The sequence below is a fragment of the Oreochromis niloticus genome, linkage group LG9 (genome assembly GCF_001858045.2).
Source record: "Oreochromis niloticus isolate F11D_XX linkage group LG9, O_niloticus_UMD_NMBU, whole genome shotgun sequence".
Taxonomy (NCBI): domain Eukaryota; kingdom Metazoa; phylum Chordata; class Actinopteri; order Cichliformes; family Cichlidae; genus Oreochromis; species Oreochromis niloticus.
This window is the reverse complement of record NC_031974.2, coordinates 35,469,190-35,477,822: the sequence shown is the minus strand read 5'-3', so window position 1 is coordinate 35,477,822 and position 8,633 is coordinate 35,469,190.

Genomic DNA, 8,633 nt, shown 5'->3' with positions numbered 1-8,633 from the left:
AATCTCTGATCCTATGAGTATTACCTAGCAGGCAATGCAGAGTTCAGATGGGGCAGAAGTGGGTGACGGGACTCGTCCAATTCTGACTGCTTCAAAATCATCCAAATGTCTTCCCTTTCTTCATCTGAAAAGAAAACCAGGGTCCTGAGTAGCCTTGCAGGATTGGTCTTATCTTGTTAGTGGCAGCTCCCCTCTCGACTGGTTCATTTATTATATGTTATTTCTGGGTTAATTTTAGGGGCCCGGACATTACGCCTCAAGGGGCTGTTATATTTAAATTAATATAATATAATATTAATAGTTAAATTTTTACTTAGTTTTTAACAAAGGATTAAAAAATTCTTTTACATGTTACTGCATTTCGTTGCCCTGTACCTGTGCATGTGCAATGACAATAAAGTTGAATTCTATTCTATTCTATTCTATTCTATTCTATTCTATTCTATTCTATTTACTTAACTTCACACACATTCATACACTGATGGATGCACTTGAGAGCAACTTGGGTTAGTAGCCTTCCCAAAGGTATTTGGCATGCAGACTGGAGCAGACAGTTATCGAACCACCAACCTATTACTAGATGACCTCCTCTGCCTCCTGAGCCACCCTGGATCTACATGAGACTCATGTTCCTGGACAGACTTCGAAAAAAACAGGATGTTAGGAAGGTAGACAAAAACAAAGTGGATAATGATATCACGAAGGACAATAGGATCAGATGAAAAACAGCTGATGTGCTAGCTAATTCAAAAGGTATTGCCAAATACCCGAAGTGACCAAGATTCGTGTTGAAATCCATTTTTCACTTCTCCTCTCCCTTTTCCCCTTTTCCTCACCAAATGGTAAGCATTGCGCAGATCCAGCTTGGAGAAAAGAGTACCCCCATGTAAAAGCTCAAAAGCTAAGGAAAGATGAGGTAATGGGTGTTTGTTCCAGGTAGACACTACAAGGCAGGTCAGGCTTTCAAATGAATTAAAATTCGTTCAGGGTCTTTAGTTCATTGATAAAGTGGAGTGAAAAATTGCTGCCACTCCCCCTCCTCAGCTTGTCCTTTGAGGAATTTGTTAATTAATTTGAATTGTGGATGTTGATTCATTTAAACTAACATAATCATCCTGCTGTAATCAGGTTTCCATAAGCAGGATGAATCAGTATCTTGATCAGTTATTAAATTATTTATTAATACCTAATATACCTAATCTTTATTATTAGACACTTAACTGTTTTACTCTTTGGTGCAATTGAGAATGCTGTATTCTTCTTTCTGAATTTTTGTGCTTTCATCTTTTTTTTCTGATTTTTGGTTTGCTTTTTGATGGTCTGGGAGCACAAAGTCTGTAAAGGGATGGGGTTTTGCAGCAATAACAGGAGGAGAGAAACTCAAGACAAACCCGTAAAAGTGCAGCTCTATGGGCTGATTTTTTTTAACTGGGTTTAAAAAAAATTTTCCAGGATGGAATAATTATAACATAAATATTTGATGACCTATGAAAATGAAATTGGGTGCCCAAGTTCTAACTTATCTTGGATTTTCTTTAATCCACACAGAGTCAAAAGTATACATACAGCAACACTAATATTTGGTATAATTTCCCTCATCATGCTGCACCTTGACCAGATGCTTTTGGGAGCTATCATCAAGCTACAGGCATAATTCTAGCTGAATATTTGAGCACTCTTATCAGAATTAATTTGGTTGGTTTCCTGCTTTTAAAACGAGTCTACAATATTTCATTAGGGTTGAGATCGGTGCTTTGGAAAGACCATTCCAGATGCTGAATGTTAGCCTGCTTTACCAATTCCAAAACCAATTTTAATGTGTGTTTGGGATCATTGTCCTGTTAGAACGCACAATTGTCTACTTTGTGTAATGTACCAGGATCCTTGACAGCGAAACAGCGCACAATACTTGACAGTTGGTAAAGTGTTCTTAAGTTTGAAAGCCTTTTGTCATTGTGGCCAAATAGTTAATTCTTTGTCACCTGATGACCAGACTATAGGTTCACCTTTCTCCAGAGATATTTTAGAGATATACATTAAGGGCTCTAATCAGATAGTCCACAGCTTGGTTCCATTTCCTGGTCCTGGCCCAGGAGTGGTTGAACACCTAGTTTATGTTTGGAAACTGGTGTCATCAAGAGAATCTGTATGGTCATAAATCTGACTATTCAGTAGTGATGTTTGATTCGTGAATGAATCGTTCAATACTCGAGAATCACTTTACTGACTTGTGAATCATGATTCACAAGCGCAACTGACTCACTGACTCATCCCTGTTGCTGTTAGCAAGCTAATTCCATTAGTAGAAATATATCTAGCTTATAATTAAAATTGTGGGGAAAAAAACAACAGCCAGTTTCTTAACAAAAACATTTCTGCTCTGAACTGGAAGAAAAAAACCCTGAGTAGAAGCTCACATCAAGACAATAGCTTCTCGGTTCACAGTAGCATCGCTCAGCTAGCATGCTAACAGCACATTTGAGTTACTCACCCCCTCCCTTGCTGTGCTGAATCATAGCATAAGCGAATCACTCAGGACTCACTAACCCCCTCCCTCCTGGCTCACAGCTCAAACGAGCTGAACGAATCACTGACTCACTCACCCCCTCCCTTGCTGTGCTGAATCATAACGTAAGGCGAATCACTCACCCCCTCCCTCCTGGCTCACAGCTCAAACGAGTTGAACGAATCACTGACTCACTCACCCCCTCCCTTCCTGTTACGAATCACTCACTCACTGGCCGTTTATCAATGCCCAAGTACGCGAGTACGTACTCGCGTTCTCGGTGAGTATGTACTCGCTGAGAACGCACGGGAGTACGTACCCGCCGAGAACGCGAGCACGGACTCGCGATATGTACAATTGGAACACCTGCATACGTGATGATGTCACAGGTCCGGAGTTTTTACTGCCGTCCCCTCTTAATTTAACTGTGAGTAACATGTGATGAAGCTTAACTGTAATCACAGCCAAACCGGTTTACTCAGGAACAAATAAAACACAGAAATAAACCAAACATTAACATTTAGAAGTGATCTAAGTGACTTATATATCATTTTTAACCTCAGTAGTGAAACCTCTATTAATAAAAATAGTGTACATGTACATACGTGTACATACCTTAATAAAAACAAGCAGGTGAGATGTTAGAACGCTTTTAAGTCTATTCTAGTGGACACTCAATACTATAGACAGCTGCTGGGGTTTCTTTAACCTGAGTAGTGAGAAGTCCGCGAGCGGGGGGGGGGGGTTGAAAACGATGTGCCGGGAGTCCGCTGTTGAGTTTTGGACGAAATGCATTCTGGGATATATAGCTGTACCAAGTCCACACCGATGCATGCTCGATAAAACGGGCAGAGCGAGAACACATCCGGGACTTTTTCGTGTTCTCGGTTTGATGCGTACTTCGAATTGGAACAGTACTTGGTCTCCGACTGATGACGCATCACGAGTACACGAGAACACAAGTACGCACAAGTACGCATATTGATAAACGCCCACTCACTCACCCCCTCCCTCCTGGCTCACAGCTTCACTCTTTCGAGGATGCCAACGTTCACATTTTGGACAGAGAGGACAGATGGTTTGAAAGAGGAGTGAAAGAAGCCATTTACGTCCACTGTGAGCGACCATCTTTGAACAGAGGTGGTGGTTTACGACAACAACTGTCTGCCATCTATAATCCAGTTTTGAGATCCCTTCCCAGACGCCTTAACGCCCACTCACATCCTGGGCCATCTGACCTCAGGAAATCACATGACAGGGTGGGGCCAGGTTTCACAATGAGCTCACCCGAAACCCTGGCTGATTAGGATCCCCACCCGCTTTCACACCTTGGCTCATGTGATTAGGTAGAGGATCATCAGGGGGTCCTTTGTCCCTCTTTGGGGGGGAAACTCCCACTGGTTTTAAATCTGGGACTCCCCACCAATTGACCCTTAGAACTGAAGAAGCTTCTCGGATGAGAGGTGAAACGTCTTCAAGCAACTCAAAGAAGTCCAGACGCTTTTCTTTCCAAGCTCCTTAGACTTACAATTTAAAGTTTGTTAAGGAGACTGTTGCTGTGGTTGGTGCTATCCATCATCTTCTGCTTATCCTTTTCAGAGACACAGGAGGGGTTGAGGTGAAGCCTATCATCCAAACTCCTCACAGAAAGCCCCCAGCCTGATAATGGAATTGAACTTAGGACCTTCTTACTGTGAGGCAACAGTACTAGCCACCGTGCCACTGTGCTGGTTGGTGCTGTACAAATAAAATTGATTTGAAATGGTGGCGAGTTGGTTCAGGTGGCAGGGTAGGATGCTGAACAGTCCACTAGTTTATGACATTAAGGCATCCACTGATCCATCTGTCAGTTTCCTAATAGTTAGCAATTGGCAGAGGCCCTGGTCCACTTGATCTTCCACCTCCACCAGAGCTTCAGCTAAGGTAAGCTAAGCACAGTTAAGGATGCTAAGAAACCGGAAGGTCTGGACCCTCTCCAAATGCTCGCCATTAATGTATAGGGGGGCTAAGTCAATGCTCTGTGATGTCTTTGGTTTTCTTGGTGTGCAGTGCCAGGTTGTTCTCTGAACACTATGCTGCCAACTTTAGGACTTCCTCCCCTCCCTTCACTACTGTTGGGATTAAATTATTTGAAGTGCATCAATTTTATGCTTTATATTAACTAAAATGTTATATAATCATATAGTGTAGTATTAAGTGGACACGGCCCTGAAAAATAAAGGCATTACATCATGTGTCCTTGGGGGGTAGAAAGCTGCCGAAAAAGTAGATAACAGGGGACCATCTCTAGTGGAAAGTTACTAAGACACTGTTGTTTAGACTAGAATGAGACAGCTGGTATTAAAACTGTTAGGGGCACACCACCATTTTGAGATCCGCGGCAACGTGTCATGCAGGACGCATCTCCCTTCTAGAAGTAATTGTGTAAGAGGATAAAGTGTTAAATGTCAAAAGTCTACTGAGCAGTGTTTTGTCTTCCATCGGATGCCTCTGAGGAATCATAAGAACTCGGTGAAGTGTTGATATTTAACAATTGGCGGCTCGTCCGGGATTCCAATAGGAGGCTAAGGAAGACAGATTGGGGGGTCTGGGGGCTCAACCAGCAAGGCGAACAGAGGCCTGGGTCATTTTAAAATAAAGGTAAGCACCACCTGTTAAATGTGCATATTGGAGCTTGTCTAAATTGTCTGTTCGCTAAGTTGATTGCATTCTCAGTGTCAATTTGCTGCAGTAGACAGAGGCGGTGTGTGATCCGTCCCAGTGCGTTAGAGCAACTAAATTGAAGGTGTAATAAGTAAATAAGCCGAGTAAACTAATTGGCTGCTGTGGATAGCGACTGAAAAGTGTAATAGTAATTATCCTGGGGCGTTCAATTCAATTCAATTTTATTTATATAGCGCCAAATCACAACAAAAGTCGCCTCAAGGCGCTTTATATTGTACAGTAGATAGCACAATAATAAATACAGAGAAAAACCCAACTATCATATGACCCCCTATGAGCAAGCACTTTGGCGACAGTGGGAAGGAAAAACTCCCTTTTAACAGGAAGAAACCTCCGGCAGAACCAGGCTCAGGGAGGGGCGGCCATCTGCTGCGACCGGTTGGGGTGAAAGAAGAAAAACAGGATAAAGACATGCTGTGGAAGAGAGACAGAGATTAATAACAGATATGATTCGATGCAGAGAGGTCTATTAACACATAGTGAGTGAGAAAGGTGACTGGAAGGGAAAAACTCAATGCATCATGGGAATCCCCGGCAGCCTACGTCTATTGCAGCATAACTAAGGGAGGATTCAGGGTCACCTGGTCCAGCCCTAACTATATGCTTTGGCAAAAAGGAAAGTTTTAAGCCTAATCTTGAAAGTAGAGATAGTGTCTGTCTCCCGAATCCACACTGGAAGCTGGTTCCACAGAAGAGGGGCCTGAAAACTGAAGGCTCTGCCTCCCATTCTACTTTTAAATACTCTAGGAACAACAAGTAAGCCTGCAGAGCGAGAGCGAAGTGCTCTAATGGGGTGATATGGTACTACAAGGTCATTAAGATAAGATGGGGCCTGATTATTTAAGACCTTGTATGTGAGGAGCAGGATTTTGAATTCAATTCTGGATTTAACAGGAAGCCAATGAAGGGAAGCCAAAACAGGAGAAATATGCTCTCTCTTTCTAGTCCCTGTCAGTACCCTTGCTGCAGCATTTTGGATCAGCTGAAGGCTTTTCAGTGAGTTTTTAGGACATCCTGATAATAAAGAATTACAGTAGTCCAGCCTGGAAGTAATAAATGCATGAACTAGTTTTTCAGCATAACTCTGAGACAGGATATTTCTAATTTTAGAGATGTTGCGCAAATGGAAGAAAGCAGTCTTACATATTTGTTTAATATGTGCATTGAAGGACATGTCCTGGTCAAAAATGACTCCAAGGTTCCTCACAGCATTACTGGAGGCCAAGGTAATGCCATCCAGAGTAAGAATCTGCTTAGATACCATATTTCTAAGATTTTCAGGGCCGAGTACAATAACCTCAGTTTTATCTGAATTAAGAAGCAGAAAGTTAGCGGCCATCCAGGTCTTTATGTCTTTAAGACATTCCTGCAGTTTAACTAATTGGTGTGTGTTACCTGGCTTCATGGATAGATAGAGCTGCGTGTCATCTGCATAGCAGTGAAAATTTATGCTATGTCTTCTAATGATGCTGCCTAAGGGAAGCATGTACAATGTAAATAGAATTGGTCCTAGCACTGAACCCTGTGGAACACCATAATTGACCTTAGTGTGTGAAGAGGACTCTCCATTTACTTGAGCAAATTGGAGTCTATTAGATAGATATGATACAAACCACTGCAGTGCAGTACCTGTAATACCTACAGCATGTTCTAATCGCTCTAATAGGATATTGTCTGTGAAGGTAAGACAAAACTCCAAAACACAGACTGAACAACGTGGTGTATGCTGTACAGTGCAGTGAGGAATGCCCAGACCTCTACATTGGAGAGACCAAACAGCCACTTCACAAGCGCATGGCACAACATAGAAGAGCCACCTCCACAGGACAAGACTCAGCAGTCCACCTGCATCTTAAGGATAAAGGTCACTCTTTCGAGGATGCCAATGTTCACATATTGGACAGAGAGGACAGATGGTTTGAAAGAGGAGTGAAAGAGGCCTTCTATGTCCACTGTGAGCGACCATCTTTGAACAGAGGCGGTGGTTTACGACACCAACTGTCTGCCATCTATAATCCAGTTTTGAGTTCCCTCCCCAGACGCCTTAACGCCCACTCACATCCTGGGCCATCTGACCTCAGGAAATCACATGATAGGGTGGGGCCAGGTTTCACAATGAGCTCACCCGAAACCCTGGCTGATTAGGTCCCACACCCGCTTTCACACCTTGGCGCATGTGATTTGAGGATCACCAGGGGGTCCTTTGTCCCTCCTTGGGGGGATACTCCCACTGGGTTTAAATCTGGGACTCTCGGCCATTTGACCTTAGAACTGAAGAAGCTTCTCGGATGAGAGGTGAAACGTCTTCAAGCAACTCAAAGAAGTCCAGACGCTTTTCTTTGCAAACTCCTTTGACTACGATGACCTGGATGACTGAGAACCTTCACAGACATCTTAGTGTGTTAATGCAGGTGACCATGGACCTGGATCAACCTCCTCCATAAGCACATCGGCCGGAGCAAAATGATAGATTAACATAATTGGAACCACAACTAGGTCATGTTTTGGCTGAAAATTTCACAGCTTCACCTCCACGTACATGTTATCCTCAAAAGAAGCTTCGAGGACGGTAAATCTCTCCCTGAAGTCAAAGGCAGCTTCAGAGCAACAGCATCAACATCAAGAGTTAACACCAGGTGAACAGATAACAGCACTGCACTAAAACCTCAGAGGGTTCAGCAGCATGTACAAATACCACTGCAGATGGAAGCATGCCTTCACAAGCTGAGAGGTTCACCGACAACATCATTGTGTGTGAATGGATTTGAGAAGACTCTCTGAGTCTCACAATTGCCATACTGAGAGTCAAAATGGCTAAGGAAGAAAAGAGTGAAAGACATAAGGCAAAGCTGAAGAGGAACGGCCCACTGGGCCTCTGACACGTCAACTACCAAGAACTGCCGCAGATGTGGGAGAGGAGACAGCAGCTGTGAGGAGTGGGAGGAGAAAATGGAGGGAAATGAAGGCTGATATTGTTAAAGTGAGAGAATATAAAGATTGAGTTGAAAAGTAAGGCTGATGAACTCGTGGAAGTTGAGAAAGTGTCCAGATTATCACAATAAAATGGTAAAAAAAAAAAAAGAGAGAGCACACACACACACACACACACACACACACACACACACACAAACAGAGAGACATGAAATGCTTATTGCAGAGAATAAGGAGCAGGGGGAAACAGCTTGAATCCACAGCTCCACGCCATACGGATACATTGATCTGCCTACTAAGCCATACATGCAGTGAAGACCAGCTTACACTCATGAACACAACCACATCTCTCATCAATGCTAAAATAGACTCAACAGACACTTGTAATCAAACGCTGATACTTAACTCTCTGGGTTGCAGGACAACAGGTTGACTTGTGTGAAAAAAAGGAAAAAGGAAAAAGAGGAAAATT